At 46.1% G+C, this 26,112-nt stretch overlaps 35 non-coding genes across 35 annotated transcripts; all 35 read left to right on the top strand.

The window, feature by feature from the left end:
- Nucleotides 1-17: 17 nt before the first annotated feature.
- Nucleotides 18-90, top strand: TRNAV-AAC (transfer RNA valine (anticodon AAC)). The gene has a single exon. It is a non-coding gene; the product is annotated as a tRNA-Val (tRNA).
- Nucleotides 91-829: 739 nt separating this feature from the next.
- TRNAV-AAC (transfer RNA valine (anticodon AAC)) lies at nucleotides 830-902 on the top strand. The gene has a single exon. It is a non-coding gene; the product is annotated as a tRNA-Val (tRNA).
- Nucleotides 903-1,013: 111 nt separating this feature from the next.
- TRNAV-CAC (transfer RNA valine (anticodon CAC)) lies at nucleotides 1,014-1,086 on the top strand. Its single transcript has one exon. It is a non-coding gene; the product is annotated as a tRNA-Val (tRNA).
- A 1,367-nt stretch (nucleotides 1,087-2,453) lies between these two features.
- Nucleotides 2,454-2,526, top strand: TRNAV-AAC (transfer RNA valine (anticodon AAC)). The gene has a single exon. It is a non-coding gene; the product is annotated as a tRNA-Val (tRNA).
- A 555-nt stretch (nucleotides 2,527-3,081) lies between these two features.
- On the top strand, nucleotides 3,082-3,154 carry TRNAV-AAC (transfer RNA valine (anticodon AAC)). Its single transcript has one exon. It is a non-coding gene; the product is annotated as a tRNA-Val (tRNA).
- A 1,551-nt stretch (nucleotides 3,155-4,705) lies between these two features.
- On the top strand, nucleotides 4,706-4,778 carry TRNAV-CAC (transfer RNA valine (anticodon CAC)). Its single transcript has one exon. It is a non-coding gene; the product is annotated as a tRNA-Val (tRNA).
- Nucleotides 4,779-5,333: 555 nt separating this feature from the next.
- TRNAV-AAC (transfer RNA valine (anticodon AAC)) lies at nucleotides 5,334-5,406 on the top strand. The gene has a single exon. It is a non-coding gene; the product is annotated as a tRNA-Val (tRNA).
- A 739-nt stretch (nucleotides 5,407-6,145) lies between these two features.
- On the top strand, nucleotides 6,146-6,218 carry TRNAV-AAC (transfer RNA valine (anticodon AAC)). The gene has a single exon. It is a non-coding gene; the product is annotated as a tRNA-Val (tRNA).
- A 111-nt stretch (nucleotides 6,219-6,329) lies between these two features.
- Nucleotides 6,330-6,402, top strand: TRNAV-CAC (transfer RNA valine (anticodon CAC)). Its single transcript has one exon. It is a non-coding gene; the product is annotated as a tRNA-Val (tRNA).
- A 739-nt stretch (nucleotides 6,403-7,141) lies between these two features.
- On the top strand, nucleotides 7,142-7,214 carry TRNAV-CAC (transfer RNA valine (anticodon CAC)). The gene has a single exon. It is a non-coding gene; the product is annotated as a tRNA-Val (tRNA).
- Nucleotides 7,215-7,769: 555 nt separating this feature from the next.
- Nucleotides 7,770-7,842, top strand: TRNAV-AAC (transfer RNA valine (anticodon AAC)). The gene has a single exon. It is a non-coding gene; the product is annotated as a tRNA-Val (tRNA).
- A 739-nt stretch (nucleotides 7,843-8,581) lies between these two features.
- TRNAV-AAC (transfer RNA valine (anticodon AAC)) lies at nucleotides 8,582-8,654 on the top strand. Its single transcript has one exon. It is a non-coding gene; the product is annotated as a tRNA-Val (tRNA).
- A 110-nt stretch (nucleotides 8,655-8,764) lies between these two features.
- TRNAV-CAC (transfer RNA valine (anticodon CAC)) lies at nucleotides 8,765-8,837 on the top strand. The gene has a single exon. It is a non-coding gene; the product is annotated as a tRNA-Val (tRNA).
- Nucleotides 8,838-10,204: 1,367 nt separating this feature from the next.
- TRNAV-AAC (transfer RNA valine (anticodon AAC)) lies at nucleotides 10,205-10,277 on the top strand. The gene has a single exon. It is a non-coding gene; the product is annotated as a tRNA-Val (tRNA).
- Nucleotides 10,278-11,016: 739 nt separating this feature from the next.
- On the top strand, nucleotides 11,017-11,089 carry TRNAV-AAC (transfer RNA valine (anticodon AAC)). The gene has a single exon. It is a non-coding gene; the product is annotated as a tRNA-Val (tRNA).
- Nucleotides 11,090-12,640: 1,551 nt separating this feature from the next.
- TRNAV-AAC (transfer RNA valine (anticodon AAC)) lies at nucleotides 12,641-12,713 on the top strand. The gene has a single exon. It is a non-coding gene; the product is annotated as a tRNA-Val (tRNA).
- Nucleotides 12,714-13,452: 739 nt separating this feature from the next.
- TRNAV-AAC (transfer RNA valine (anticodon AAC)) lies at nucleotides 13,453-13,525 on the top strand. The gene has a single exon. It is a non-coding gene; the product is annotated as a tRNA-Val (tRNA).
- Nucleotides 13,526-15,076: 1,551 nt separating this feature from the next.
- TRNAV-AAC (transfer RNA valine (anticodon AAC)) lies at nucleotides 15,077-15,149 on the top strand. The gene has a single exon. It is a non-coding gene; the product is annotated as a tRNA-Val (tRNA).
- A 923-nt stretch (nucleotides 15,150-16,072) lies between these two features.
- On the top strand, nucleotides 16,073-16,145 carry TRNAV-CAC (transfer RNA valine (anticodon CAC)). Its single transcript has one exon. It is a non-coding gene; the product is annotated as a tRNA-Val (tRNA).
- Nucleotides 16,146-16,700: 555 nt separating this feature from the next.
- TRNAV-AAC (transfer RNA valine (anticodon AAC)) lies at nucleotides 16,701-16,773 on the top strand. The gene has a single exon. It is a non-coding gene; the product is annotated as a tRNA-Val (tRNA).
- Nucleotides 16,774-16,884: 111 nt separating this feature from the next.
- Nucleotides 16,885-16,957, top strand: TRNAV-CAC (transfer RNA valine (anticodon CAC)). The gene has a single exon. It is a non-coding gene; the product is annotated as a tRNA-Val (tRNA).
- A 739-nt stretch (nucleotides 16,958-17,696) lies between these two features.
- Nucleotides 17,697-17,769, top strand: TRNAV-CAC (transfer RNA valine (anticodon CAC)). The gene has a single exon. It is a non-coding gene; the product is annotated as a tRNA-Val (tRNA).
- A 555-nt stretch (nucleotides 17,770-18,324) lies between these two features.
- Nucleotides 18,325-18,397, top strand: TRNAV-AAC (transfer RNA valine (anticodon AAC)). The gene has a single exon. It is a non-coding gene; the product is annotated as a tRNA-Val (tRNA).
- Nucleotides 18,398-19,136: 739 nt separating this feature from the next.
- Nucleotides 19,137-19,209, top strand: TRNAV-AAC (transfer RNA valine (anticodon AAC)). The gene has a single exon. It is a non-coding gene; the product is annotated as a tRNA-Val (tRNA).
- A 111-nt stretch (nucleotides 19,210-19,320) lies between these two features.
- Nucleotides 19,321-19,393, top strand: TRNAV-CAC (transfer RNA valine (anticodon CAC)). The gene has a single exon. It is a non-coding gene; the product is annotated as a tRNA-Val (tRNA).
- Nucleotides 19,394-20,132: 739 nt separating this feature from the next.
- Nucleotides 20,133-20,205, top strand: TRNAV-CAC (transfer RNA valine (anticodon CAC)). Its single transcript has one exon. It is a non-coding gene; the product is annotated as a tRNA-Val (tRNA).
- Nucleotides 20,206-20,760: 555 nt separating this feature from the next.
- TRNAV-AAC (transfer RNA valine (anticodon AAC)) lies at nucleotides 20,761-20,833 on the top strand. The gene has a single exon. It is a non-coding gene; the product is annotated as a tRNA-Val (tRNA).
- Nucleotides 20,834-21,572: 739 nt separating this feature from the next.
- Nucleotides 21,573-21,645, top strand: TRNAV-AAC (transfer RNA valine (anticodon AAC)). The gene has a single exon. It is a non-coding gene; the product is annotated as a tRNA-Val (tRNA).
- A 110-nt stretch (nucleotides 21,646-21,755) lies between these two features.
- Nucleotides 21,756-21,828, top strand: TRNAV-CAC (transfer RNA valine (anticodon CAC)). Its single transcript has one exon. It is a non-coding gene; the product is annotated as a tRNA-Val (tRNA).
- A 555-nt stretch (nucleotides 21,829-22,383) lies between these two features.
- TRNAV-AAC (transfer RNA valine (anticodon AAC)) lies at nucleotides 22,384-22,456 on the top strand. The gene has a single exon. It is a non-coding gene; the product is annotated as a tRNA-Val (tRNA).
- A 923-nt stretch (nucleotides 22,457-23,379) lies between these two features.
- Nucleotides 23,380-23,452, top strand: TRNAV-CAC (transfer RNA valine (anticodon CAC)). Its single transcript has one exon. It is a non-coding gene; the product is annotated as a tRNA-Val (tRNA).
- Nucleotides 23,453-24,007: 555 nt separating this feature from the next.
- On the top strand, nucleotides 24,008-24,080 carry TRNAV-AAC (transfer RNA valine (anticodon AAC)). Its single transcript has one exon. It is a non-coding gene; the product is annotated as a tRNA-Val (tRNA).
- Nucleotides 24,081-24,191: 111 nt separating this feature from the next.
- On the top strand, nucleotides 24,192-24,264 carry TRNAV-CAC (transfer RNA valine (anticodon CAC)). Its single transcript has one exon. It is a non-coding gene; the product is annotated as a tRNA-Val (tRNA).
- Nucleotides 24,265-25,003: 739 nt separating this feature from the next.
- On the top strand, nucleotides 25,004-25,076 carry TRNAV-CAC (transfer RNA valine (anticodon CAC)). Its single transcript has one exon. It is a non-coding gene; the product is annotated as a tRNA-Val (tRNA).
- A 555-nt stretch (nucleotides 25,077-25,631) lies between these two features.
- Nucleotides 25,632-25,704, top strand: TRNAV-AAC (transfer RNA valine (anticodon AAC)). Its single transcript has one exon. It is a non-coding gene; the product is annotated as a tRNA-Val (tRNA).
- Nucleotides 25,705-26,112: the final 408 nt, after the last annotated feature.

Below are 26,112 nucleotides of genomic sequence, written 5' to 3'. Positions count from 1 at the left end.
AAGTGCTGTCGTGATAGGTTTCTGTAGTGTAGTGGTTATCACGTTCGCCTAACACGCGAAAGGTCCCCGGTTCGAAACCGGGCAGAAACAATTTGAGCGCGCTAGTGCTTTTTGTCAATGTCGCTTTCATCAGCTCTTTTCACCGATCTTACTTTAGGGTAGACTTTCGGTCTGCATGGCTCAAAAAAACAGCATGAATGGGTTTCTGTAGTGTAGTGGTTATCATGTTCGCCTCACACGCGAAAGGTCCCCGGTTCGAAACCGTGCAGAAACAGTGCTTACCTTTAACTTTTTCACAGTCTGGCAAACTCAAAGCTCTTGCCATGCCTTGCCCCTCTGGCAGCCGTAAGCCAAATCTGCCAATACAAAGCACAGTTTAGGTGCAACACCTTCAATGTGAGCTCTTTTTCTTCACTGTTTATGAGCTGACCATCGCTGTAAGTGTTTGGTGTTTAGGCAAACTTGTTTTCTGGACCCAAAGGCAATTGGAATGTGGACTTTGGTTCTCCTGCTTAGTCAGCTGAGCTGGAAAACCTGACGACCATTGGCGTATGTTTTCAGCTGACCTGGTGAGAAAAGTGTGTGGAAAAGCTAGAGGTGATATCCATGACTCAGTGTATCTTGCCAGTACTGGCTGTTTTGAGGATGTTATTTGTATCAAGTTAGGCATCCGAGATGGGCTTTCTTCCTTCTTTGCTTCATTACCAAAGAGTATCATTTGCAAGGACGGTAAACTGAACTCAGGTTATCAACCAACCAGAAGCAAATAATAGCTAATACGGTGACCCCAACCTCCGAGCAACCAACCCGAAAAGTGCTGACGTGATAGGTTTCTGTAGTGTAGTGGTTATCACGTTCGCCTAACACGCGAAAGGTCCCCGGTTCGAAACCGGGCAGAAACAATTTGAGCGCGCTAGTGCTTTTTGTCAATGTCGCTTTCAGCAGCTCTTTTCACCGATCTTACTTTAGGGTAGACTTTCGGTCTGCAAGGCTCAAAACAACAGCATGAATGGGTTTCTGTAGTGTAGTGGTTATCACGTTCGCCTCACACGCGAAAGGTCCCCGGTTCGAAACCGGGCAGAAACAGTGCTTACCTTTAACTTTTTCACAGTCTGGCAAACTCAAAGCTCTTGCCATGCCTTGCCCCTCTGGCAGCCGTAAGCCAAATCTGCCAATACAAAGCACAGTTTAGGTGCAACACCTTCAATGTGAGCTCTTTTTCTTCACTGTTTATGAGCTGACCATCGCTGTAAGTGTTTGGTGTTTAGGCAAACTTGTTTTCTGGACCCAAAGGCAATTGGAATGTGGACTTTGGTTCTCCTGCTTAGTCAGCTGAGCTGGAAAACCTGACGACCATTGGCGTATGTTTTCAGCTGACCTGGTGAGAAAAGTGTGTGGAAAAGCTAGAGGTGATATCCATGACTCAGTGTATCTTGCCAGTACTGGCTGTTTTGAGGATGTTATTTGTATCAAGTTAGGCATCCGAGATGGGCTTTCTTCCTTCTTTGCTTCATTACCAAAGAGTATCATTTGCAAGGACGGTAAACTGAACTCAGGTTATCAACCAACCAGAAGCAAATAATAGCTAATACGGTGACCCCAACCTCCGAGCAACCAACCCAAAAAGTGCTGTCATGATAGGTTTCTGTAGTGTAGTGGTTATCACGTTCGCCTAACACGCGAAAGGTCCCCGATTCGAAACCGGGCAGAAACAATTTGAGCGCGCTAGTGCTTTTTGTCAATGTCGCTTTCAGCAGCTCTTTTCACCGATCTTACTTTAGGGTAGACTTTCGGTCTGCAAGGCTCAAAAAAACAGCATGAATGGGTTTCTGTAGTGTAGTGGTTATCACGTTCGCCTCACACGCGAAAGGTGCCCGGTTCGAAACCGGGCAGAAACAGTGCTTACCTTTAACTTTTTCACAGTCTGGCAAACTCAAAGCTCTTGCCATGCCTTGCCCCTCTGGCAGCCGTAAGCCAAATCTGCCAATACAAAGCACAGTTTAGGTGCAACACCTTCAATGTGAGCTCTTTTTCTTCACTGTTTATAAGCTGACCATCGCTGTAAGTGTTTGGTGTTTAGGCAAACTTGTTTTCTGGACCCAAAGGCAATTGGAATGTGGACTTTGGTTCTCCTGCTTAGTCAGCTGAGCTGGAAAACCTGACGACCATTGGCGTATGTTTTCAGCTGACCTGGTGAGAAAAGTGTGTGGAAAAGCTAGAGGTGATATCCATGACTCAGTGTATCTTGCCAGTACTGGCTGTTTTGAGGATGTTATTTGTATCAAGTTAGGCATCCGAGATGGGCTTTCTTCCTTCTTTGCTTCATTACCAAAGAGTATCATTTGCAAGGACGGTAAACTGAACTCAGGTTATCAACCAACCAGAAGCAAATAATAGCTAATACGGTGACCCCAACCTCCGAGCAACCAACCCGAAAAGTGCTGTCGTGATAGGTTTCTGTAGTGTAGTGGTTATCACGTTCGCCTAACACGCGAAAGGTCCCCGGTTCGAAACCGGGCAGAAACAGTGCTTACCTTTAACTTTTTCACAGTCTGGCAAACTCAAAGCTCTTGCCATGCCTTGCCCCTCTGGCAGCCGTAAGCCAAATCTGCCAATACAAAGCACAGTTTAGGTGCAACACCTTCAATGTGAGCTCTTTTTCTTCACTGTTTATAAGCTGACCATCGCTGTAAGTGTTTGGTGTTTAGGCAAACTTGTTTTCTGGACCCAAAGGCAATTGGAATGTGGACTTTGGTTCTCCTGCTTAGTCAGCTGAGCTGGAAAACCTGACGACCATTGGCGTATGTTTTCAGCTGACCTGGTGAGAAAAGTGTGTGGAAAAGCTAGAGGTGATATCCATGACTCAGTGTATCTTGCCAGTACTGGCTGTTTTGAGGATGTTATTTGTATCAAGTTAGGCATCCGAGATGGGCTTTCTTCCTTCTTTGCTTCATTACCAAAGAGTATCATTTGCAAGGACGGTAAACTGAACTCAGGTTATCAACCAACCAGAAGCAAATAATAGCTAATACGGTGACCCCAACCTCCGAGCAACCAACCCGAAAAGTGCTGTCGTGATAGGTTTCTGTAGTGTAGTGGTTATCACGTTCGCCTAACACGCGAAAGGTCCCCGGTTCGAAACCGGGCAGAAACAGTGCTTACCTTTAACTTTTTCACAGTCTGGCAAACTCAAAGCTCTTGCCATGCCTTGCCCCTCTGGCAGCCGTAAGCCAAATCTGCCAATACAAAGCACAGTTTAGGTGCAACACCTTCAATGTGAGCTCTTTTTCTTCACTGTTTATAAGCTGACCATCGCTGTAAGTGTTTGGTGTTTAGGCAAACTTGTTTTCTGGACCCAAAGGCAATTGGAATGTGGACTTTGGTTCTCCTGCTTAGTCAGCTGAGCTGGAAAACCTGACGACCATTGGCGTATGTTTTCAGCTGACCTGGTGAGAAAAGTGTGTGGAAAAGCTAGAGGTGATATCCATGACTCAGTGTATCTTGCCAGTACTGGCTGTTTTGAGGATGTTATTTGTATCAAGTTAGGCATCCGAGATGGGCTTTCTTCCTTCTTTGCTTCATTACCAAAGAGTATCATTTGCAAGGACGGTAAACTGAACTCAGGTTATCAACCAACCAGAAGCAAATAATAGCTAATACGGTGACCCCAACCTCCGAGCAACCAACCCGAAAAGTGCTGTCGTGATAGGTTTCTGTAGTGTAGTGGTTATCACGTTCGCCTAACACGCAAAAGGTCCCCGGTTCGAAACCGGGCAGAAACAATTTGAGCGCACTAGTGCTTTTTGTCAATGTCCCTTTCAGCAGCTCTTTTCACCGATCTTACTTTAGGGTAGACTTTTGGTCTGCAAGGCTCAAAAAAACGGCATGAATGGGTTTCTGTAGTGTAGTGGTTATCACGTTCACCTCACACGCGAAAGGTCCCCGGTTCGAAACCGGGCAGAAACAGTGCTTACCTTTAACTTTTTCACAGTCTGGCAAACTCAAAGCTCTTGCCATGCCTTGCCCCTCTGGCAGCCGTAAGCCAAATCTGCCAATACAAAGCACAGTTTAGGTGCAACACCTTCAATGTGAGCTCTTTTTCTTCACTGTTTATGAGCTGACCATCGCTGTAAGTGTTTGGTGTTTAGGCAAACTTGTTTTCTGGACCCAAAGGCAATTGGAATGTGGACTTTGGTTCTCCTGCTTAGTCAGCTGAGCTGGAAAACCTGACGACCATTGGCGTATGTTTTCAGCTGACCTGGTGAGAAAAGTGTGTGGAAAAGCTAGAGGTGATATCCATGACTCAGTGTATCTTGCCAGTACTGGCTGTTTTGAGGATGTTATTTGTATCAAGTTAGGCATCCGAGATGGGCTTTCTTCCTTCTTTGCTTCATTACCAAAGAGTATCATTTGCAAGGACGGTAAACTGAACTCAGGTTATCAACCAACCAGAAGCAAATAATAGCTAATACGGTGACCCCAACCTCCGAGCAACCAGCCCGAAAAGTGCTGTCGTGATAGGTTTCTGTAGTGTAGTGGATATCACGTTCGCCTAACACGCGAAAGGTCCCCGGTTCGAAACCGGGCAGAAACAATTTGAGCGCGCTAGTGCTTTTTGTCAATGTCGCTTTCAGCAGCTCTTTTCACCGATCTTACTTTAGGGTAGACTTTCGGTCTGCAAGGCTCAAAAAAACAGCATGAATGGGTTTCTGTAGTGTAGTGGTTATCACGTTCGCCTCACACGCGAAAGGTCCCCGGTTCGAAACCGGGCAGAAACAGTGCTTACCTTTAACTTTTTCACAGTCTGGCAAACTCAAAGCTCTTGCCATGCCTTGCCCCTCTGGCAGCCGTAAGCCAAATCTGCCAATACAAAGCACAGTTTAGGTGCAACACCTTCAATGTGAGCTCTTTTTCTTCACTGTTTATGAGCTGACCATCGCTGTAAGTGTTTGGTGTTTAGGCAAACTTGTTTTCTGGACCCAAAGGCAATTGGAATGTGGACTTTGGTTCTCCTGCTTAGTCAGCTGAGCTGGAAAACCTGACGACCATTGGCGTATGTTTTCAGCTGACCTGGTGAGAAAAGTGTGTGGAAAAGCTAGAGGTGATATCCATGACTCAGTGTATCTTGCCAGTACTGGCTGTTTTGAGGATGTTATTTGTATCAAGTTAGGCATCCGAGATGGGCTTTCTTCCTTCTTTGCTTCATTACCAAAGAGTATCATTTGCAAGGACGGTAAACTGAACTCAGGTTATCAACCAACCAGAAGCAAATAATAGCTAATACGGTGACCCCAACCTCCGAGCAACCAACCCGAAAAGTGCTGTCGTGATAGGTTTCTGTAGTGTAGTGGTTATCACGTTCGCCTAACACGCGAAAGGTCCCCGGTTCGAAACCGGGCAGAAACAATTTGAGCGCGCTAGTGCTTTTTGTCAATGTCGCTTTCATCAGCTCTTTTCACCGATCTTACTTTAGGGTAGACTTTCGGTCTGCATGGCTCAAAAAAACAGCATGAATGGGTTTCTGTAGTGTAGTGGTTATCACGTTCGCCTCACACGCGAAAGGTCCCCGGTTCGAAACCGTGCAGAAACAGTGCTTACCTTTAACTTTTTCACAGTCTGGCAAACTCAAAGCTCTTGCCATGCCTTGCCCCTCTGGCAGCCGTAAGCCAAATCTGCCAATACAAAGCACAGTTTAGGTGCAACACCTTCAATGTGAGCTCTTTTTCTTCACTGTTTATGAGCTGACCATCGCTGTAAGTGTTTGGTGTTTAGGCAAACTTGTTTTCTGGACCCAAAGGCAATTGGAATGTGGACTTTGGTTCTCCTGCTTAGTCAGCTGAGCTGGAAAACCTGACGACCATTGGCGTATGTTTTCAGCTGACCTGGTGAGAAAAGTGTGTGGAAAAGCTAGAGGTGATATCCATGACTCAGTGTATCTTGCCAGTACTGGCTGTTTTGAGGATGTTATTTGTATCAAGTTAGGCATCCGAGATGGGCTTTCTTCCTTCTTTGCTTCATTACCAAAGAGTATCATTTGCAAGGACGGTAAACTGAACTCAGGTTATCAACCAACCAGAAGCAAATAATAGCTAATACGGTGACCCCAACCTCCGAGCAACCAACCCGAAAAGTGCTGACGTGATAGGTTTCTGTAGTGTAGTGGTTATCACGTTCGCCTAACACGCGAAAGGTCCCCGGTTCGAAACCGGGCAGAAACAATTTGAGCGCGCTAGTGCTTTTTGTCAATGTCGCTTTCAGCAGCTCTTTTCACCGATCTTACTTTAGGGTAGACTTTCGGTCTGCAAGGCTCAAAAAAACAGCATGAATGGGTTTCTGTAGTGTAGTGGTTATCACGTTCGCCTCACACGCGAAAGGTCCCCGGTTCGAAACCGGGCAGAAACAGTGCTTACCTTTAACTTTTTCACAGTCTGGCAAACTCAAAGCTCTTGCCATGCCTTGCCCCTCTGGCAGCCGTAAGCCAAATCTGCCAATACAAAGCACAGTTTAGGTGCAACACCTTCAATGTGAGCTCTTTTTCTTCACTGTTTATGAGCTGACCATCGCTGTAAGTGTTTGGTGTTTAGGCAAACTTGTTTTCTGGACCCAAAGGCAATTGGAATGTGGACTTTGGTTCTCCTGCTTAGTCAGCTGAGCTGGAAAACCTGACGACCATTGGCGTATGTTTTCAGCTGACCTGGTGAGAAAAGTGTGTGGAAAAGCTAGAGGTGATATCCATGACTCAGTGTATCTTGCCAGTACTGGCTGTTTTGAGGATGTTATTTGTATCAAGTTAGGCATCCGAGATGGGCTTTCTTCCTTCTTTGCTTCATTACCAAAGAGTATCATTTGCAAGGACGGTAAACTGAACTCATGTTATCAACCAACCAGAAGCAAATAATAGCTAATACGGTGACCCCAACCTCCGAGCAACCAACCCGAAAAGTGCTGTTGTGATAGGTTTCTGTAGTGTAGTGGTTATCACGTTCGCCTAACGCGCGAAAGGTCCCCGGTTCGAAACCGGGCAGAAACAATTTGAGCGCGCTAGTGCTTTTTGTCAATGTCGCTTTCAGCAGCTCTTTTCACCGATCTTACTTTAGGGTAGACTTTCGGTCTGCAAGGCTCAAAAATACAGCATGAATGGGTTTCTGTAGTGTAGTGGTTATCACGTTCGCCTCACACGCGAAAGGTCCCCGGTTCGAAACCGGGCAGAAACAGTGCTTACCTTTAACTTTTTCACAGTCTGGCAAACTCAAAGCTCTTGCCATGCCTTGCCCCTCTGGCAGCCGTAAGCCAAATCTGCCAATACAAAGCACAGTTTAGGTGCAACACCTTCAATGTGAGCTCTTTTTCTTCACTGTTTATGAGCTGACCATCGCTGTAAGTGTTTGGTGTTTAGGCAAACTTGTTTTCTGGACCCAAAGGCAATTGGAATGTGGACTTTGGTTCTCCTGCTTAGTCAGCTGAGCTGGAAAACCTGACGACCATTGGCGTATGTTTTCAGCTGACCTGGTGAGAAAAGTGTGTGGAAAAGCTAGAGGTGATATCCATGACTCAGTGTATCTTGCCAGTACTGGCTGTTTTGAGGATGTTATTTGTATCAAGTTAGGCATCCGAGATGGGCTTTCTTCCTTCTTTGCTTCATTACCAAAGAGTATCATTTGCAAGGACGGTAAACTGAACTCAGGTTATCAACCAACCAGAAGCAAATAATAGCTAATACGGTGACCCCAACCTCCGAGCAACCAACCCGAAAAGTGCTGTCATGATAGGTTTCTGTAGTGTAGTGGTTATCACGTTCGCCTAACACGCGAAAGGTCCCCGGTTCGAAACCGGGCAGAAACAATTTGAGCGCGCTAGTGCTTTTTGTCAATGTCGCTTTCAGCAGCTCTTTTCACCGATCTTACTTTAGGGTAGACTTTCGGTCTGCAAGGCTCAAAAAAACAGCATGAATGGGTTTCTGTAGTGTAGTGGTTATCACGTTCGCCTCACACGCGAAAGGTGCCCGGTTCGAAACCGGGCAGAAACAGTGCTTACCTTTAACTTTTTCACAGTCTGGCAAACTCAAAGCTCTTGCCATGCCTTGCCCCTCTGGCAGCCGTAAGCCAAATCTGCCAATACAAAGCACAGTTTAGGTGCAACACCTTCAATGTGAGCTCTTTTTCTTCACTGTTTATAAGCTGACCATCGCTGTAAGTGTTTGGTGTTTAGGCAAACTTGTTTTCTGGACCCAAAGGCAATTGGAATGTGGACTTTGGTTCTCCTGCTTAGTCAGCTGAGCTGGAAAACCTGACGACCATTGGCGTATGTTTTCAGCTGACCTGGTGAGAAAAGTGTGTGGAAAAGCTAGAGGTGATATCCATGACTCAGTGTATCTTGCCAGTACTGGCTGTTTTGAGGATGTTATTTGTATCAAGTTAGGCATCCGAGATGGGCTTTCTTCCTTCTTTGCTTCATTACCAAAGAGTATCATTTGCAAGGACGGTAAACTGAACTCAGGTTATCAACCAACCAGAAGCAAATAATAGCTAATACGGTGACCCCAACCTCCGAGCAACCAACCCGAAAAGTGCTGTCGTGATAGGTTTCTGTAGTGTAGTGGTTATCACGTTCGCCTAACACGCGAAAGGTCCCCGGTTCGAAACCGGGCAGAAACAATTTGAGCGCGCTAGTGCTTTTTGTCAATGTCGCTTTCAGCAGCCCTTTTCACCGATCTTACTTTAGGGTAGACTTTCGGTCTGCAAGGCTCAAAAAACAGCATGAATGGGTTTCTGTAGTGTAGTGGTTATCACGTTCGCCTCACACGCGAAAGGTCCCCGGTTCGAAACCGGGCAGAAACAGTGCTTACCTTTAACTTTTTCACAGTCTGGCAAACTCAAAGCTCTTGCCATGCCTTGCCCCTCTGGCAGCCGTAAGCCAAATCTGCCAATACAAAGCACAGTTTAGGTGCAACACCTTCAATGTGAGCTCTTTTTCTTCACTGTTTATGAGCTGACCATCGCTGTAAGTGTTTGGTGTTTAGGCAAACTTGTTTTCTGGACCCAAAGGCAATTGGAATGTGGACTTTGGTTCTCCTGCTTAGTCAGCTGAGCTGGAAAACCTGACGACCATTGGCGTATGTTTTCAGCTGACCTGGTGAGAAAAGTGTGTGGAAAAGCTAGAGGTGATATCCATGACTCAGTGTATCTTGCCAGTACTGGCTGTTTTGAGGATGTTATTTGTATCAAGTTAGGCATCCGAGATGGGCTTTCTTCCTTCTTTGCTTCATTACCAAAGAGTATCATTTGCAAGGACGGTAAACTGAACTCAGGTTATCAACCAACCAGAAGCAAATAATAGCTAATACGGTGACCCCAACCTCCGAGCAACCAACCCGAAAAGTGCTGTTGTGATAGGTTTCTGTAGTGTAGTGGTTATCACGTTCGCCTAACGCGCGAAAGGTCCCCGGTTCGAAACCGGGCAGAAACAATTTGAGCGCGCTAGTGCTTTTTGTCAATGTCGCTTTCAGCAGCTCTTTTCACCGATCTTACTTTAGGGTAGACTTTTGGTCTGCAAGGCTCAAAAAAACGGCATGAATGGGTTTCTGTAGTGTAGTGGTTATCACGTTCACCTCACACGCGAAAGGTCCCCGGTTCGAAACCGGGCAGAAACAGTGCTTACCTTTAACTTTTTCACAGTCTGGCAAACTCAAAGCTCTTGCCATGCCTTGCCCCTCTGGCAGCCGTAAGCCAAATCTGCCAATACAAAGCACAGTTTAGGTGCAACACCTTCAATGTGAGCTCTTTTTCTTCACTGTTTATGAGCTGACCATCGCTGTAAGTGTTTGGTGTTTAGGCAAACTTGTTTTCTGGACCCAAAGGCAATTGGAATGTGGACTTTGGTTCTCCTGCTTAGTCAGCTGAGCTGGAAAACCTGACGACCATTGGCGTATGTTTTCAGCTGACCTGGTGAGAAAAGTGTGTGGAAAAGCTAGAGGTGATATCCATGACTCAGTGTATCTTGCCAGTACTGGCTGTTTTGAGGATGTTATTTGTATCAAGTTAGGCATCCGAGATGGGCTTTCTTCCTTCTTTGCTTCATTACCAAAGAGTATCATTTGCAAGGACGGTAAACTGAACTCAGGTTATCAACCAACCAGAAGCAAATAATAGCTAATACGGTGACCCCAACCTCCGAGCAACCAACCCGAAAAGTGCTGTCGTGATAGGTTTCTGTAGTGTAGTGGTTATCACGTTCGCCTAACACGCGAAAGGTCCCCGGTTCGAAACCGGGCAGAAACAATTTGAGCGCGCTAGTGCTTTTTGTCAATGTCGCTTTCAGCAGCTCTTTTCACCGATCTTACTTTAGGGTAGACTTTCGGTCTGCATGGCTCAAAAAAACAGCATGAATGGGTTTCTGTAGTGTAGTGGTTATCACGTTCGCCTCACACGCGAAAGGTCCCCGGTTCGAAACCGTGCAGAAACAGTGCTTACCTTTAACTTTTTCACAGTCTGGCAAACTCAAAGCTCTTGCCATGCCTTGCCCCTCTGGCAGCCGTAAGCCAAATCTGCCAATACAAAGCACAGTTTAGGTGCAACACCTTCAATGTGAGCTCTTTTTCTTCACTGTTTATGAGCTGACCATCGCTGTAAGTGTTTGGTGTTTAGGCAAACTTGTTTTCTGGACCCAAAGGCAATTGGAATGTGGACTTTGGTTCTCCTGCTTAGTCAGCTGAGCTGGAAAACCTGACGACCATTGGCGTATGTTTTCAGCTGACCTGGTGAGAAAAGTGTGTGGAAAAGCTAGAGGTGATATCCATGACTCAGTGTATCTTGCCAGTACTGGCTGTTTTGAGGATGTTATTTGTATCAAGTTAGGCATCCGAGATGGGCTTTCTTCCTTCTTTGCTTCATTACCAAAGAGTATCATTTGCAAGGACGGTAAACTGAACTCAGGTTATCAACCAACCAGAAGCAAATAATAGCTAATACGGTGACCCCAACCTCCGAGCAACCAACCCGAAAAGTGCTGTCGTGATAGGTTTCTGTAGTGTAGTGGTTATCACGTTCGCCTAACACGCGAAAGGTCCCCGGTTCGAAACCGGGCAGAAACAATTTGAGCGCGCTAGTGCTTTTTGTCAATGTCGCTTTCAGCAGCTCTTTTCACCGATCTTACTTTAGGGTAGACTTTCGGTCTGCATGGCTCAAAAAAACAGCATGAATGGGTTTCTGTAGTGTAGTGGTTATCACGTTCGCCTCACACGCGAAAGGTCCCCGGTTCGAAACCGTGCAGAAACAGTGCTTACCTTTAACTTTTTCACAGTCTGGCAAACTCAAAGCTCTTGCCATGCCTTGCCCCTCTGGCAGCCGTAAGCCAAATCTGCCAATACAAAGCACAGTTTAGGTGCAACACCTTCAATGTGAGCTCTTTTTCTTCACTGTTTATGAGCTGACCATCGCTGTAAGTGTTTGGTGTTTAGGCAAACTTGTTTTCTGGACCCAAAGGCAATTGGAATGTGGACTTTGGTTCTCCTGCTTAGTCAGCTGAGCTGGAAAACCTGACGACCATTGGCGTATGTTTTCAGCTGACCTGGTGAGAAAAGTGTGTGGAAAAGCTAGAGGTGATATCCATGACTCAGTGTATCTTGCCAGTACTGGCTGTTTTGAGGATGTTATTTGTATCAAGTTAGGCATCCGAGATGGGCTTTCTTCCTTCTTTGCTTCATTACCAAAGAGTATCATTTGCAAGGACGGTAAACTGAACTCAGGTTATCAACCAACCAGAAGCAAATAATAGCTAATACGGTGACCCCAACCTCCGAGCAACCAACCCGAAAAGTGCTGTTGTGATAGGTTTCTGTAGTGTAGTGGTTATCACGTTCGCCTAACGCGCGAAAGGTCCCCGGTTCGAAACCGGGCAGAAACAATTTGAGCGCGCTAGTGCTTTTTGTCAATGTCGCTTTCAGCAGCTCTTTTCACCGATCTTACTTTAGGGTAGACTTTTGGTCTGCAAGGCTCAAAAAAACGGCATGAATGGGTTTCTGTAGTGTAGTGGTTATCACGTTCACCTCACACGCGAAAGGTCCCCGGTTCGAAACCGGGCAGAAACAGTGCTTACCTTTAACTTTTTCACAGTCTGGCAAACTCAAAGCTCTTGCCATGCCTTGCCCCTCTGGCAGCCGTAAGCCAAATCTGCCAATACAAAGCACAGTTTAGGTGCAACACCTTCAATGTGAGCTCTTTTTCTTCACTGTTTATGAGCTGACCATCGCTGTAAGTGTTTGGTGTTTAGGCAAACTTGTTTTCTGGACCCAAAGGCAATTGGAATGTGGACTTTGGTTCTCCTGCTTAGTCAGCTGAGCTGGAAAACCTGACGACCATTGGCGTATGTTTTCAGCTGACCTGGTGAGAAAAGTGTGTGGAAAAGCTAGAGGTGATATCCATGACTCAGTGTATCTTGCCAGTACTGGCTGTTTTGAGGATGTTATTTGTATCAAGTTAGGCATCCGAGATGGGCTTTCTTCCTTCTTTGCTTCATTACCAAAGAGTATCATTTGCAAGGACGGTAAACTGAACTCAGGTTATCAACCAACCAGAAGCAAATAATAGCTAATACGGTGACCCCAACCTCCGAGCAACCAACCCGAAAAGTGCTGTCGTGATAGGTTTCTGTAGTGTAGTGGTTATCACGTTCGCCTAACACGCGAAAGGTCCCCGGTTCGAAACCGGGCAGAAACAATTTGAGCGCGCTAGTGCTTTTTGTCAATGTCGCTTTCAGCAGCTCTTTTCACCGATCTTACTTTAGGGTAGACTTTCGGTCTGCATGGCTCAAAAAAACAGCATGAATGGGTTTCTGTAGTGTAGTGGTTATCACGTTCGCCTCACACGCGAAAGGTCCCCGGTTCGAAACCGTGCAGAAACAGTGCTTACCTTTAACTTTTTCACAGTCTGGCAAACTCAAAGCTCTTGCCATGCCTTGCCCCTCTGGCAGCCGTAAGCCAAATCTGCCAATACAAAGCACAGTTTAGGTGCAACACCTTCAATGTGAGCTCTTTTTCTTCACTGTTTATGAGCTGACCATCGCTGTAAGTGTTTGGTGTTTAGGCAAACTTGTTTTCTGGACCCAAAGGCAATTGGAATGTGGACTTTGGTTCTCCTGCTTAGTCAGCTGAGCTGGAAAACCTGACGACCATTGGCGTATGTTTTCAGCTGACCTGGTGAGAAAAGTGTGTGGAAAAGCTAGAGGTGATATCCATGACTCAGTGTATCTTGCCAGTACTGGCTGTTTTGAGGATGTTATTTGTATCAAGTTAGGCATCCGAGATGGGCTTTCTTCCTTCTTTGCTTCATTACCAAAGAGTATCATTTGCAAGGACGGTAAACTGAACTCAGGTTATCAACCAACCAGAAGCAAATAATAGCTAATACGGTGACCCCAACCTCCGAGCAACCAACCCGAAAAGTGCTGTCGTGATAGGTTTCTGTAGTGTAGTGGTTATCACGTTCGCCTAACACGCGAAAGGTCCCCGGTTCGAAACCGGGCAGAAACAATTTGAGCGCGCTAGTGCTTTTTGTCAATGTCGCTTTCAGCAGCTCTTTTCACCGATCTTACTTTAGGGTAGACTTTCGGTGTGCATGGCTCAAAAAAACAGCATGAATGGGTTTCTGTAGTGTAGTGGTTATCACGTTCGCCTCACACGCGAAAGGTCCCCGGTTCGAAACCGTGCAGAAACAGTGCTTACCTTTAACTTTTTCACAGTCTGGCAAACTCAAAGCTCTTGCCATGCCTTGCCCCTCTGGCAGCCGTAAGCCAAATCTGCCAATACAAAGCACAGTTTAGGTGCAACACCTTCAATGTGAGCTCTTTTTCTTCACTGTTTATGAGCTGACCATCGCTGTAAGTGTTTGGTGTTTAGGCAAACTTGTTTTCTGGACCCAAAGGCAATTGGAATGTGGACTTTGGTTCTCCTGCTTAGTCAGCTGAGCTGGAAAACCTGACGACCATTGGCGTATGTTTTCAGCTGACCTGGTGAGAAAAGTGTGTGGAAAAGCTAGAGGTGATATCCATGACTCAGTGTATCTTGCCAGTACTGGCTGTTTTGAGGATGTTATTTGTATCAAGTTAGGCATCCGAGATGGGCTTTCTTCCTTCTTTGCTTCATTACCAAAGAGTATAATTTGCAAGGACGGTAAACTGAACTCAGGTTATCAACCAACCAGAAGCAAATAATAGCTAATACGGTGACCCCAACCTCCGAGCAACCAACCCGAAAAGTGCTGTTGTGATAGGTTTCTGTAGTGTAGTGGTTATCACGTTCGCCTAACGCGCGAAAGGTCCCCGGTTCGAAACCGGGCAGAAACAATTTGAGCGCGCTAGTGCTTTTTGTCAATGTCGCTTTCAGCAGCTCTTTTCACCGATCTTACTTTAGGGTAGACTTTTGGTCTGCAAGGCTCAAAAAAACGGCATGAATGGGTTTCTGTAGTGTAGTGGTTATCACGTTCACCTCACACGCGAAAGGTCCCCGGTTCGAAACCGGGCAGAAACAGTGCTTACCTTTAACTTTTTCACAGTCTGGCAAACTCAAAGCTCTTGCCATGCCTTGCCCCTCTGGCAGCCGTAAGCCAAATCTGCCAATACAAAGCACAGTTTAGGTGCAACACCTTCAATGTGAGCTCTTTTTCTTCACTGTTTATGAGCTGACCATCGCTGTAAGTGTTTGGTGTTTAGGCAAACTTGTTTTCTGGACCCAAAGGCAATTGGAATGTGGACTTTGGTTCTCCTGCTTAGTCAGCTGAGCTGGAAAACCTGACGACCATTGGCGTATGTTTTCAGCTGACCTGGTGAGAAAAGTGTGTGGAAAAGCTAGAGGTGATATCCATGACTCAGTGTATCTTGCCAGTACTGGCTGTTTTGAGGATGTTATTTGTATCAAGTTAGGCATCCGAGATGGGCTTTCTTCCTTCTTTGCTTCATTACCAAAGAGTATCATTTGCAAGGACGGTAAACTGAACTCAGGTTATCAACCAACCAGAAGCAAATAATAGCTAATACGGTGACCCCAACCTCCGAGCAACCAACCCGAAAAGTGCTGTCGTGATAGGTTTCTGTAGTGTAGTGGTTATCACGTTCGCCTAACACGCGAAAGGTCCCCGGTTCGAAACCGGGCAGAAACAATTTGAGCGCGCTAGTGCTTTTTGTCAATGTCGCTTTCAGCAGCTCTTTTCACCGATCTTACTTTAGGGTAGACTTTCGGTCTGCATGGCTCAAAAAAACAGCATGAATGGGTTTCTGTAGTGTAGTGGTTATCACGTTCGCCTCACACGCGAAAGGTCCCCGGTTCGAAACCGTGCAGAAACAGTGCTTACCTTTAACTTTTTCACAGTCTGGCAAACTCAAAGCTCTTGCCATGCCTTGCCCCTCTGGCAGCCGTAAGCCAAATCTGCCAATACAAAGCACAGTTTAGGTGCAACACCTTCAATGTGAGCTCTTTTTCTTCACTGTTTATGAGCTGACCATCGCTGTAAGTGTTTGGTGTTTAGGCAAACTTGTTTTCTGGACCCAAAGGCAATTGAAATGTGGACTTTGGTTCTCCTGCTTAGTCAGCTGAGCTGGAAAACCTGACGACCATTGGCGTATGTTTTCAGCTGACCTGGTGAGAAAAGTGTGTGGAAAAGCTAGAGGTGATATCCATGACTCAGTGTATCTTGCCAGTACTGGCTGTTTTGAGGATGTTATTTGTATCAAGTTAGGCATCCGAGATGGGCTTTCTTCCTTCTTTGCTTCATTACCAAAGAGTATCATTTGCAAGGACGGTAAACTGAACTCAGGTTATCAACCAACCAGAAGCAAATAATAGCTAATACGGTGACCCCAACCTCCGAGCAACCAGCCCGAAAAGTGCTGTCGTGATAGGTTTCTGTAGTGTAGTGGATATCACGTTCGCCTAACACGCGAAAGGTCCCCGGTTCGAAACCGGGCAGAAACAATTTGAGCGCGCTAGTGCTTTTTGTCAATGTCGCTTTCAGCAGCTCTTTTCACCGATCTTACTTTAGGGTAGACTTTCGGTCTGCAAGGCTCAAAAAAACAGCATGAATGGGTTTCTGTAGTGTAGTGGTTATCACGTTCGCCTCACACGCGAAAGGTCCCCGGTTCGAAACCGGGCAGAAACAGTGCTTACCTTTAACTTTTTCACAGTCTGGCAAACTCAAAGCTCTTGCCATGCCTTGCCCCTCTGGCAGCCGTAAGCCAAATCTGCCAATACAAAGCACAGTTTAGGTGCAACACCTTCAATGTGAGCTCTTTTTCTTCACTGTTTATGAGCTGACCATCGCTGTAAGTGTTTGGTGTTTAGGCAAACTTGTTTTCTGGACCCAAAGGCAATTGGAATGTGGACTTTGGTTCTCCTGCTTAGTCAGCTGAGCTGGAAAACCTGACGACCATTGGCGTATGTTTTCAGCTGACCTGGTGAGAAAAGTGTGTGGAAAAGCTAGAGGTGATATCCATGACTCAGTGTATCTTGCCAGTACTGGCTGTTTTGAGGATGTTATTTGTATCAAGTTAGGCATCCGAGATGGGCTTTCTTCCTTCTTTGCTTCATTACCAAAGAGTATCATTTGCAAGGATGGTAAACTGAACTCAGGTTATCAACCAACCAGAAGCAAATAATAGCTAATACGGTGACCCCAACCTCCGAGCAACCAACCCGAAAAGTGCTGACGTGATAGGTTTCTGTAGTGTAGTGGTTATCACGTTCGCCTAACACGCGAAAGGTCCCCGGTTCGAAACCGGGCAGAAACAATTTGAGCGCGCTAGTGCATTTTGTCAATGTCGCTTTCAGCAGCTCTTTTCACCGATCTTACTTTAGGGTAGACTTTCGGTCTGCAAGGCTCAAAACAACAGCATGAATGGGTTTCTGTAGTGTAGTGGTTATCACGTTCGCCTCACACGCGAAAGGTCCCCGGTTCGAAACCGGGCAGAAACAGTGCTTACCTTTAACTTTTTCACAGTCTGGCAAACTCAAAGCTCTTGCCATGCCTTGCCCCTCTGGCAGCCGTAAGCCAAATCTGCCAATACAAAGCACAGTTTAGGTGCAACACCTTCAATGTGAGCTCTTTTTCTTCACTGTTTATGAGCTGACCATCGCTGTAAGTGTTTGGTGTTTAGGCAAACTTGTTTTCTGGACCCAAAGGCAATTGGAATGTGGACTTTGGTTCTCCTGCTTAGTCAGCTGAGCTGGAAAACCTGACGACCATTGGCGTATGTTTTCAGCTGACCTGGTGAGAAAAGTGTGTGGAAAAGCTAGAGGTGATATCCATGACTCAGTGTATCTTGCCAGTACTGGCTGTTTTGAGGATGTTATTTGTATCAAGTTAGGCATCCGAGATGGGCTTTCTTCCTTCTTTGCTTCATTACCAAAGAGTATCATTTGCAAGGACGGTAAACTGAACTCATGTTATCAACCAACCAGAAGCAAATAATAGCTAATACGGTGACCCCAACCTCCGAGCAACCAACCCGAAAAGTGCTGTTGTGATAGGTTTCTGTAGTGTAGTGGTTATCACGTTCGCCTAACGCGCGAAAGGTCCCCGGTTCGAAACCGGGCAGAAACAATTTGAGCGCGCTAGTGCTTTTTGTCAATGTCGCTTTCAGCAGCTCTTTTCACCGATCTTACTTTAGGGTAGACTTTCGGTCTGCAAGGCTCAAAAAAACAGCATGAATGGGTTTCTGTAGTGTAGTGGTTATCACGTTCGCCTCACACGCGAAAGGTCCCCGGTTCGAAACCGGGCAGAAACAGTGCTTACCTTTAACTTTTTCACAGTCTGGCAAACTCAAAGCTCTTGCCATGCCTTGCCCCTCTGGCAGCCGTAAGCCAAATCTGCCAATACAAAGCACAGTTTAGGTGCAACACCTTCAATGTGAGCTCTTTTTCTTCACTGTTTATGAGCTGACCATCGCTGTAAGTGTTTGGTGTTTAGGCAAACTTGTTTTCTGGACCCAAAGGCAATTGGAATGTGGACTTTGGTTCTCCTGCTTAGTCAGCTGAGCTGGAAAACCTGACGACCATTGGCGTATGTTTTCAGCTGACCTGGTGAGAAAAGTGTGTGGAAAAGCTAGAGGTGATATCCATGACTCAGTGTATCTTGCCAGTACTGGCTGTTTTGAGGATGTTATTTGTATCAAGTTAGGCATCCGAGATGGGCTTTCTTCCTTCTTTGCTTCATTACCAAAGAGTATCATTTGCAAGGACGGTAAACTGAACTCAGGTTATCAACCAACCAGAAGCAAATAATAGCTAATACGGTGACCCCAACCTCCGAGCAACCAACCCGAAAAGTGCTGTCATGATAGGTTTCTGTAGTGTAGTGGTTATCACGTTCGCCTAACACGCGAAAGGTCCCCGGTTCGAAACCGGGCAGAAACAATTTGAGCGCGCTAGTGCTTTTTGTCAATGTCGCTTTCAGCAGCTCTTTTCACCGATCTTACTTTAGGGTAGACTTTCGGTCTGCAAGGCTCAAAAAAACAGCATGAATGGGTTTCTGTAGTGTAGTGGTTATCACGTTCGCCTCACACGCGAAAGGTGCCCGGTTCGAAACCGGGCAGAAACAGTGCTTACCTTTAACTTTTTCACAGTCTGGCAAACTCAAAGCTCTTGCCATGCCTTGCCCCTCTGGCAGCCGTAAGCCAAATCTGCCAATACAAAGCACAGTTTAGGTGCAACACCTTCAATGTGAGCTCTTTTTCTTCACTGTTTATAAGCTGACCATCGCTGTAAGTGTTTGGTGTTTAGGCAAACTTGTTTTCTGGACCCAAAGGCAATTGGAATGTGGACTTTGGTTCTCCTGCTTAGTCAGCTGAGCTGGAAAACCTGACGACCATTGGCGTATGTTTTCAGCTGACCTGGTGAGAAAAGTGTGTGGAAAAGCTAGAGGTGATATCCATGACTCAGTGTATCTTGCCAGTACTGGCTGTTTTGAGGATGTTATTTGTATCAAGTTAGGCATCCGAGATGGGCTTTCTTCCTTCTTTGCTTCATTACCAAAGAGTATCATTTGCAAGGACGGTAAACTGAACTCAGGTTATCAACCAACCAGAAGCAAATAATAGCTAATACGGTGACCCCAACCTCCGAGCAACCAACCCGAAAAGTGCTGACGTGATAGGTTTCTGTAGTGTAGTGGTTATCACGTTCGCCTAACACGCGAAAGGTCCCCGGTTCGAAACCGGGCAGAAACAATTTGAGCGCGCTAGTGCTTTTTGTCAATGTCGCTTTCAGCAGCTCTTTTCACCGATCTTACTTTAGGGTAGACTTTCGGTCTGCAAGGCTCAAAAAAACAGCATGAATGGGTTTCTGTAGTGTAGTGGTTATCACGTTCGCCTCACACGCGAAAGGTCCCCGGTTCGAAACCGGGCAGAAACAGTGCTTACCTTTAACTTTTTCACAGTCTGGCAAACTCAAAGCTCTTGCCATGCCTTGCCCCTCTGGCAGCCGTAAGCCAAATCTGCCAATACAAAGCACAGTTTAGGTGCAACACCTTCAATGTGAGCTCTTTTTCTTCACTGTTTATGAGCTGACCATCGCTGTAAGTGTTTGGTGTTTAGGCAAACTTGTTTTCTGGACCCAAAGGCAATTGGAATGTGGACTTTGGTTCTCCTGCTTAGTCAGCTGAGCTGGAAAACCTGACGACCATTGGCGTATGTTTTCAGCTGACCTGGTGAGAAAAGTGTGTGGAAAAGCTAGAGGTGATATCCATGACTCAGTGTATCTTGCCAGTACTGGCTGTTTTGAGGATGTTATTTGTATCAAGTTAGGCATCCGAGATGGGCTTTCTTCCTTCTTTGCTTCATTACCAAAGAGTATCATTTGCAAGGACGGTAAACTGAACTCATGTTATCAACCAACCAGAAGCAAATAATAGCTAATACGGTGACCCCAACCTCCGAGCAACCAACCCGAAAAGTGCTGTTGTGATAGGTTTCTGTAGTGTAGTGGTTATCACGTTCGCCTAACGCGCGAAAGGTCCCCGGTTCGAAACCGGGCAGAAACAATTTGAGCGCGCTAGTGCTTTTTGTCAATGTCGCTTTCAGCAGCTCTTTTCACCGATCTTACTTTAGGGTAGACTTTCGGTCTGCAAGGCTCAAAAAAACAGCATGAATGGGTTTCTGTAGTGTAGTGGTTATCACGTTCGCCTCACACGCGAAAGGTCCCCGGTTCGAAACCGGGCAGAAACAGTGCTTACCTTTAACTTTTTCACAGTCTGGCAAACTCAAAGCTCTTGCCATGCCTTGCCCCTCTGGCAGCCGTAAGCCAAATCTGCCAATACAAAGCACAGTTTAGGTGCAACACCTTCAATGTGAGCTCTTTTTCTTCACTGTTTATGAGCTGACCATCGCTGTAAGTGTTTGGTGTTTAGGCAAACTTGTTTTCTGGACCCAAAGGCAATTGGAATGTGGACTTTGGTTCTCCTGCTTAGTCAGCTGAGCTGGAAAACCTGACGACCATTGGCGTATGTTTTCAGCTGACCTGGTGAGAAAAGTGTGTGGAAAAGCTAGAGGTGATATCCATGACTCAGTGTATCTTGCCAGTACTGGCTGTTTTGAGGATGTTATTTGTATCAAGTTAGGCATCCGAGATGGGCTTTCTTCCTTCTTTGCTTCATTACCAAAGAGTATCATTTGCAAGGACGGTAAACTGAACTCAGGTTATCAACCAACCAGAAGCAAATAATAGCTAATACGGTGACCCCAACCTCCGAGCAACCAACCCGAAAAGTGCTGTCATGATAGGTTTCTGTAGTGTAGTGGTTATCACGTTCGCCTAACACGCGAAAGGTCCCCGGTTCGAAACCGGGCAGAAACAATTTGAGCGCGCTAGTGCTTTTTGTCAATGTCGCTTTCAGCAGCTCTTTTCACCGATCTTACTTTAGGGTAGACTTTCGGTCTGCAAGGCTCAAAAAAACAGCATGAATGGGTTTCTGTAGTGTAGTGGTTATCACGTTCGCCTCACACGCGAAAGGTGCCCGGTTCGAAACCGGGCAGAAACAGTGCTTACCTTTAACTTTTTCACAGTCTGGCAAACTCAAAGCTCTTGCCATGCCTTGCCCCTCTGGCAGCCGTAAGCCAAATCTGCCAATACAAAGCACAGTTTAGGTGCAACACCTTCAATGTGAGCTCTTTTTCTTCACTGTTTATAAGCTGACCATCGCTGTAAGTGTTTGGTGTTTAGGCAAACTTGTTTTCTGGACCCAAAGGCAATTGGAATGTGGACTTTGGTTCTCCTGCTTAGTCAGCTGAGCTGGAAAACCTGACGACCATTGGCGTATGTTTTCAGCTGACCTGGTGAGAAAAGTGTGTGGAAAAGCTAGAGGTGATATCCATGACTCAGTGTATCTTGCCAGTACTGGCTGTTTTGAGGATGTTATTTGTATCAAGTTAGGCATCCGAGATGGGCTTTCTTCCTTCTTTGCTTCATTACCAAAGAGTATCATTTGCAAGGACGGTAAACTGAACTCAGGTTATCAACCAACCAGAAGCAAATAATAGCTAATACGGTGACCCCAACCTCCGAGCAACCAACCCGAAAAGTGCTGTCGTGATAGGTTTCTGTAGTGTAGTGGTTATCACGTTCGCCTAACACGCGAAAGGTCCCCGGTTCGAAACCGGGCAGAAACAATTTGAGCGCGCTAGTGCTTTTTGTCAATGTCGCTTTCAGCAGCCCTTTTCACCGATCTTACTTTAGGGTAGACTTTCGGTCTGCAAGGCTCAAAAAACAGCATGAATGGGTTTCTGTAGTGTAGTGGTTATCACGTTCGCCTCACACGCGAAAGGTCCCCGGTTCGAAACCGGGCAGAAACAGTGCTTACCTTTAACTTTTTCACAGTCTGGCAAACTCAAAGCTCTTGCCATGCCTTGCCCCTCTGGCAGCCGTAAGCCAAATCTGCCAATACAAAGCACAGTTTAGGTGCAACACCTTCAATGTGAGCTCTTTTTCTTCACTGTTTATGAGCTGACCATCGCTGTAAGTGTTTGGTGTTTAGGCAAACTTGTTTTCTGGACCCAAAGGCAATTGGAATGTGGACTTTGGTTCTCCTGCTTAGTCAGCTGAGCTGGAAAACCTGACGACCATTGGCGTATGTTTTCAGCTGACCTGGTGAGAAAAGTGTGTGGAAAAGCTAGAGGTGATATCCATGACTCAGTGTATCTTGCCAGTACTGGCTGTTTTGAGGATGTTATTTGTATCAAGTTAGGCATCCGAGATGGGCTTTCTTCCTTCTTTGCTTCATTACCAAAGAGTATCATTTGCAAGGACGGTAAACTGAACTCAGGTTATCAACCAACCAGAAGCAAATAATAGCTAATACGGTGACCCCAACCTCCGAGCAACCAACCCGAAAAGTGCTGTCGTGATAGGTTTCTGTAGTGTAGTGGTTATCACGTTCGCCTAACACGCGAAAGGTCCCCGGTTCGAAACCGGGCAGAAACAATTTGAGCGCGCTAGTGCTTTTTGTCAATGTCGCTTTCAGCAGCTCTTTTCACCGATCTTACTTTAGGGTAGACTTTCGGTCTGCATGGCTCAAAAAAACAGCATGAATGGGTTTCTGTAGTGTAGTGGTTATCACGTTCGCCTCACACGCGAAAGGTCCCCGGTTCGAAACCGTGCAGAAACAGTGCTTACCTTTAACTTTTTCACAGTCTGGCAAACTCAAAGCTCTTGCCATGCCTTGCCCCTCTGGCAGCCGTAAGCCAAATCTGCCAATACAAAGCACAGTTTAGGTGCAACACCTTCAATGTGAGCTCTTTTTCTTCACTGTTTATGAGCTGACCATCGCTGTAAGTGTTTGGTGTTTAGGCAAACTTGTTTTCTGGACCCAAAGGCAATTGAAATGTGGACTTTGGTTCTCCTGCTTAGTCAGCTGAGCTGGAAAACCTGACGACCATTGGCGTATGTTTTCAGCTGACCTGGTGAGAAAAGTGTGTGGAAAAGCTAGAGGTGATATCCATGACTCAGTGTATCTTGCCAGTACTGGCTGTTTTGAGGATGTTATTTGTATCAAGTTAGGCATCCGAGATGGGCTTTCTTCCTTCTTTGCTTCATTACCAAAGAGTATCATTTGCAAGGACGGTAAACTGAACTCAGGTTATCAACCAACCAGAAGCAAATAATAGCTAATACGGTGACCCCAACCTCCGAGCAACCAGCCCGAAAAGTGCTGTCGTGATAGGTTTCTGTAGTGTAGTGGATATCACGTTCGCCTAACACGCGAAAGGTCCCCGGTTCGAAACCGGGCAGAAACAATTTGAGCGCGCTAGTGCTTTTTGTCAATGTCGCTTTCAGCAGCTCTTTTCACCGATCTTACTTTAGGGTAGACTTTCGGTCTGCAAGGCTCAAAAAAACAGCATGAATGGGTTTCTGTAGTGTAGTGGTTATCACGTTCGCCTCACACGCGAAAGGTCCCCGGTTCGAAACCGGGCAGAAACAGTGCTTACCTTTAACTTTTTCACAGTCTGGCAAACTCAAAGCTCTTGCCATGCCTTGCCCCTCTGGCAGCCGTAAGCCAAATCTGCCAATACAAAGCACAGTTTAGGTGCAACACCTTCAATGTGAGCTCTTTTTCTTCACTGTTTATGAGCTGACCATCGCTGTAAGTGTTTGGTGTTTAGGCAAACTTGTTTTCTGGACCCAAAGGCAATTGGAATGTGGACTTTGGTTCTCCTGCTTAGTCAGCTGAGCTGGAAAACCTGACGACCATTGGCGTATGTTTTCAGCTGACCTGGTGAGAAAAGTGTGTGGAAAAGCTAGAGGTGATATCCATGACTCAGTGTATCTTGCCAGTACTGGCTGTTTTGAGGATGTTATTTGTATCAAGTTAGGCATCCGAGATGGGCTTTCTTCCTTCTTTGCTTCATTACCAAAGAGTATCATTTGCAAGGACGGTAAACTGAACTCAGGTTATCAACCAACCAGAAGCAAATAATAGCTAATACGGTGACCCCAACCTCCGAGCAACCAACCCGAAAAGTGCTGACGTGATAGGTTTCTGTAGTGTAGTGGTTATCACGTTCGCCTAACACGCGAAAGGTCCCCGGTTCGAAACCGGGCAGAAACAATTTGAGCGCGCTAGTGCTTTTTGTCAATGTCGCTTTCAGCAGCTCTTTTCACCGATCTTACTTTAGGGTAGACTTTCGGTCTGCAAGGCTCAAAAAAACAGCATGAATGGGTTTCTGTAGTGTAGTGGTTATCACGTTCGCCTCACACGCGAAAGGTCCCCGGTTCGAAACCGGGCAGAAACAGTGCTTACCTTTAACTTTTTCACAGTCTGGCAAACTCAAAGCTCTTGCCATGCCTTGCCCCTCTGGCAGCCGTAAGCCAAATCTGCCAATACAAAGCACAGTTTAGGTGCAACACCTTCAATGTGAGCTCTTTTTCTTCACTGTTTATGAGCTGACCATCGCTGTAAGTGTTTGGTGTTTAGGCAAACTTGTTTTCTGGACCCAAAGGCAATTGGAATGTGGACTTTGGTTCTCCTGCTTAGTCAGCTGAGCTGGAAAACCTGACGACCATTGGCGTATGTTTTCAGCTGACCTGGTGAGAAAAGTGTGTGGAAAAGCTAGAGGTGATATCCATGACTCAGTGTATCTTGCCAGTACTGGCTGTTTTGAGGATGTTATTTGTATCAAGTTAGGCATCCGAGATGGGCTTTCTTCCTTCTTTGCTTCATTACCAAAGAGTATCATTTGCAAGGACGGTAAACTGAACTCATGTTATCAACCAACCAGAAGCAAATAATAGCTAATACGGTGACCCCAACCTCCGAGCAACCAACCCGAAAAGTGCTGTTGTGATAGGTTTCTGTAGTGTAGTGGTTATCACGTTCGCCTAACGCGCGAAAGGTCCCCGGTTCGAAACCGGGCAGAAACAATTTGAGCGCGCTAGTGCTTTTTGTCAATGTCGCTTTCAGCAGCTCTTTTCACCGATCTTACTTTAGGGTAGACTTTCGGTCTGCAAGGCTCAAAAAAACAGCATGAATGGGTTTCTGTAGTGTAGTGGTTATCACGTTCGCCTCACACGCGAAAGGTCCCCGGTTCGAAACCGGGCAGAAACAGTGCTTACCTTTAACTTTTTCACAGTCTGGCAAACTCAAAGCTCTTGCCATGCCTTGCCCCTCTGGCAGCCGTAAGCCAAATCTGCCAATACAAAGCACAGTTTAGGTGCAACACCTTCAATGTGAGCTCTTTTTCTTCACTGTTTATGAGCTGACCATCGCTGTAAGTGTTTGGTGTTTAGGCAAACTTGTTTTCTGGACCCAAAGGCAATTGGAATGTGGACTTTGGTTCTCCTGCTTAGTCAGCTGAGCTGGAAAACCTGACGACCATTGGCGTATGTTTTCAGCTGACCTGGTGAGAAAAGTGTGTGGAAAAGCTAGAGGTGATATCCATGACTCAGTGTATCTTGCCAGTACTGGCTGTTTTGAGGATGTTATTTGTATCAAGTTAGGCATCCGAGATGGGCTTTCTTCCTTCTTTGCTTCATTACCAAAGAGTATCATTTGCAAGGACGGTAAACTGAACTCAGGTTATCAACCAACCAGAAGCAAATAATAGCTAATACGGTGACCCCAACCTCCGAGCAACCAACCCGAAAAGTGCTGTCATGATAGGTTTCTGTAGTGTAGTGGTTATCACGTTCGCCTAACACGCGAAAGGTCCCCGGTTCGAAACCGGGCAGAAACAATTTGAGCGCGCTAGTGCTTTTTGTCAATGTCGCTTTCAGCAGCTCTTTTCACCGATCTTACTTTAGGGTAGACTTTCGGTCTGCAAGGCTCAAAAAAACAGCATGAATGGGTTTCTGTAGTGTAGTGGTTATCACGTTCGCCTCACACGCGAAAGGTGCCCGGTTCGAAACCGGGCAGAAACAGTGCTTACCTTTAACTTTTTCACAGTCTGGCAAACTCAAAGCTCTTGCCATGCCTTGCCCCTCTGGCAGCCGTAAGCCAAATCTGCCAATACAAAGCACAGTTTAGGTGCAACACCTTCAATGTGAGCTCTTTTTCTTCACTGTTTATAAGCTGACCATCGCTGTAAGTGTTTGGTGTTTAGGCAAACTTGTTTTCTGGACCCAAAGGCAATTGGAATGTGGAC

The sequence above is a fragment of the Lithobates pipiens genome, unplaced genomic scaffold (assembly GCF_037356315.1).
Source record: "Lithobates pipiens isolate NorthernLeopardFrog02 unplaced genomic scaffold, aLitPip1_a1.2 Scaffold_8, whole genome shotgun sequence".
In the NCBI taxonomy this organism is placed as follows: Eukaryota; Metazoa; Chordata; class Amphibia; order Anura; family Ranidae; genus Lithobates; species Lithobates pipiens.
This window is presented reverse-complemented; position numbering and strand designations above follow the sequence as displayed.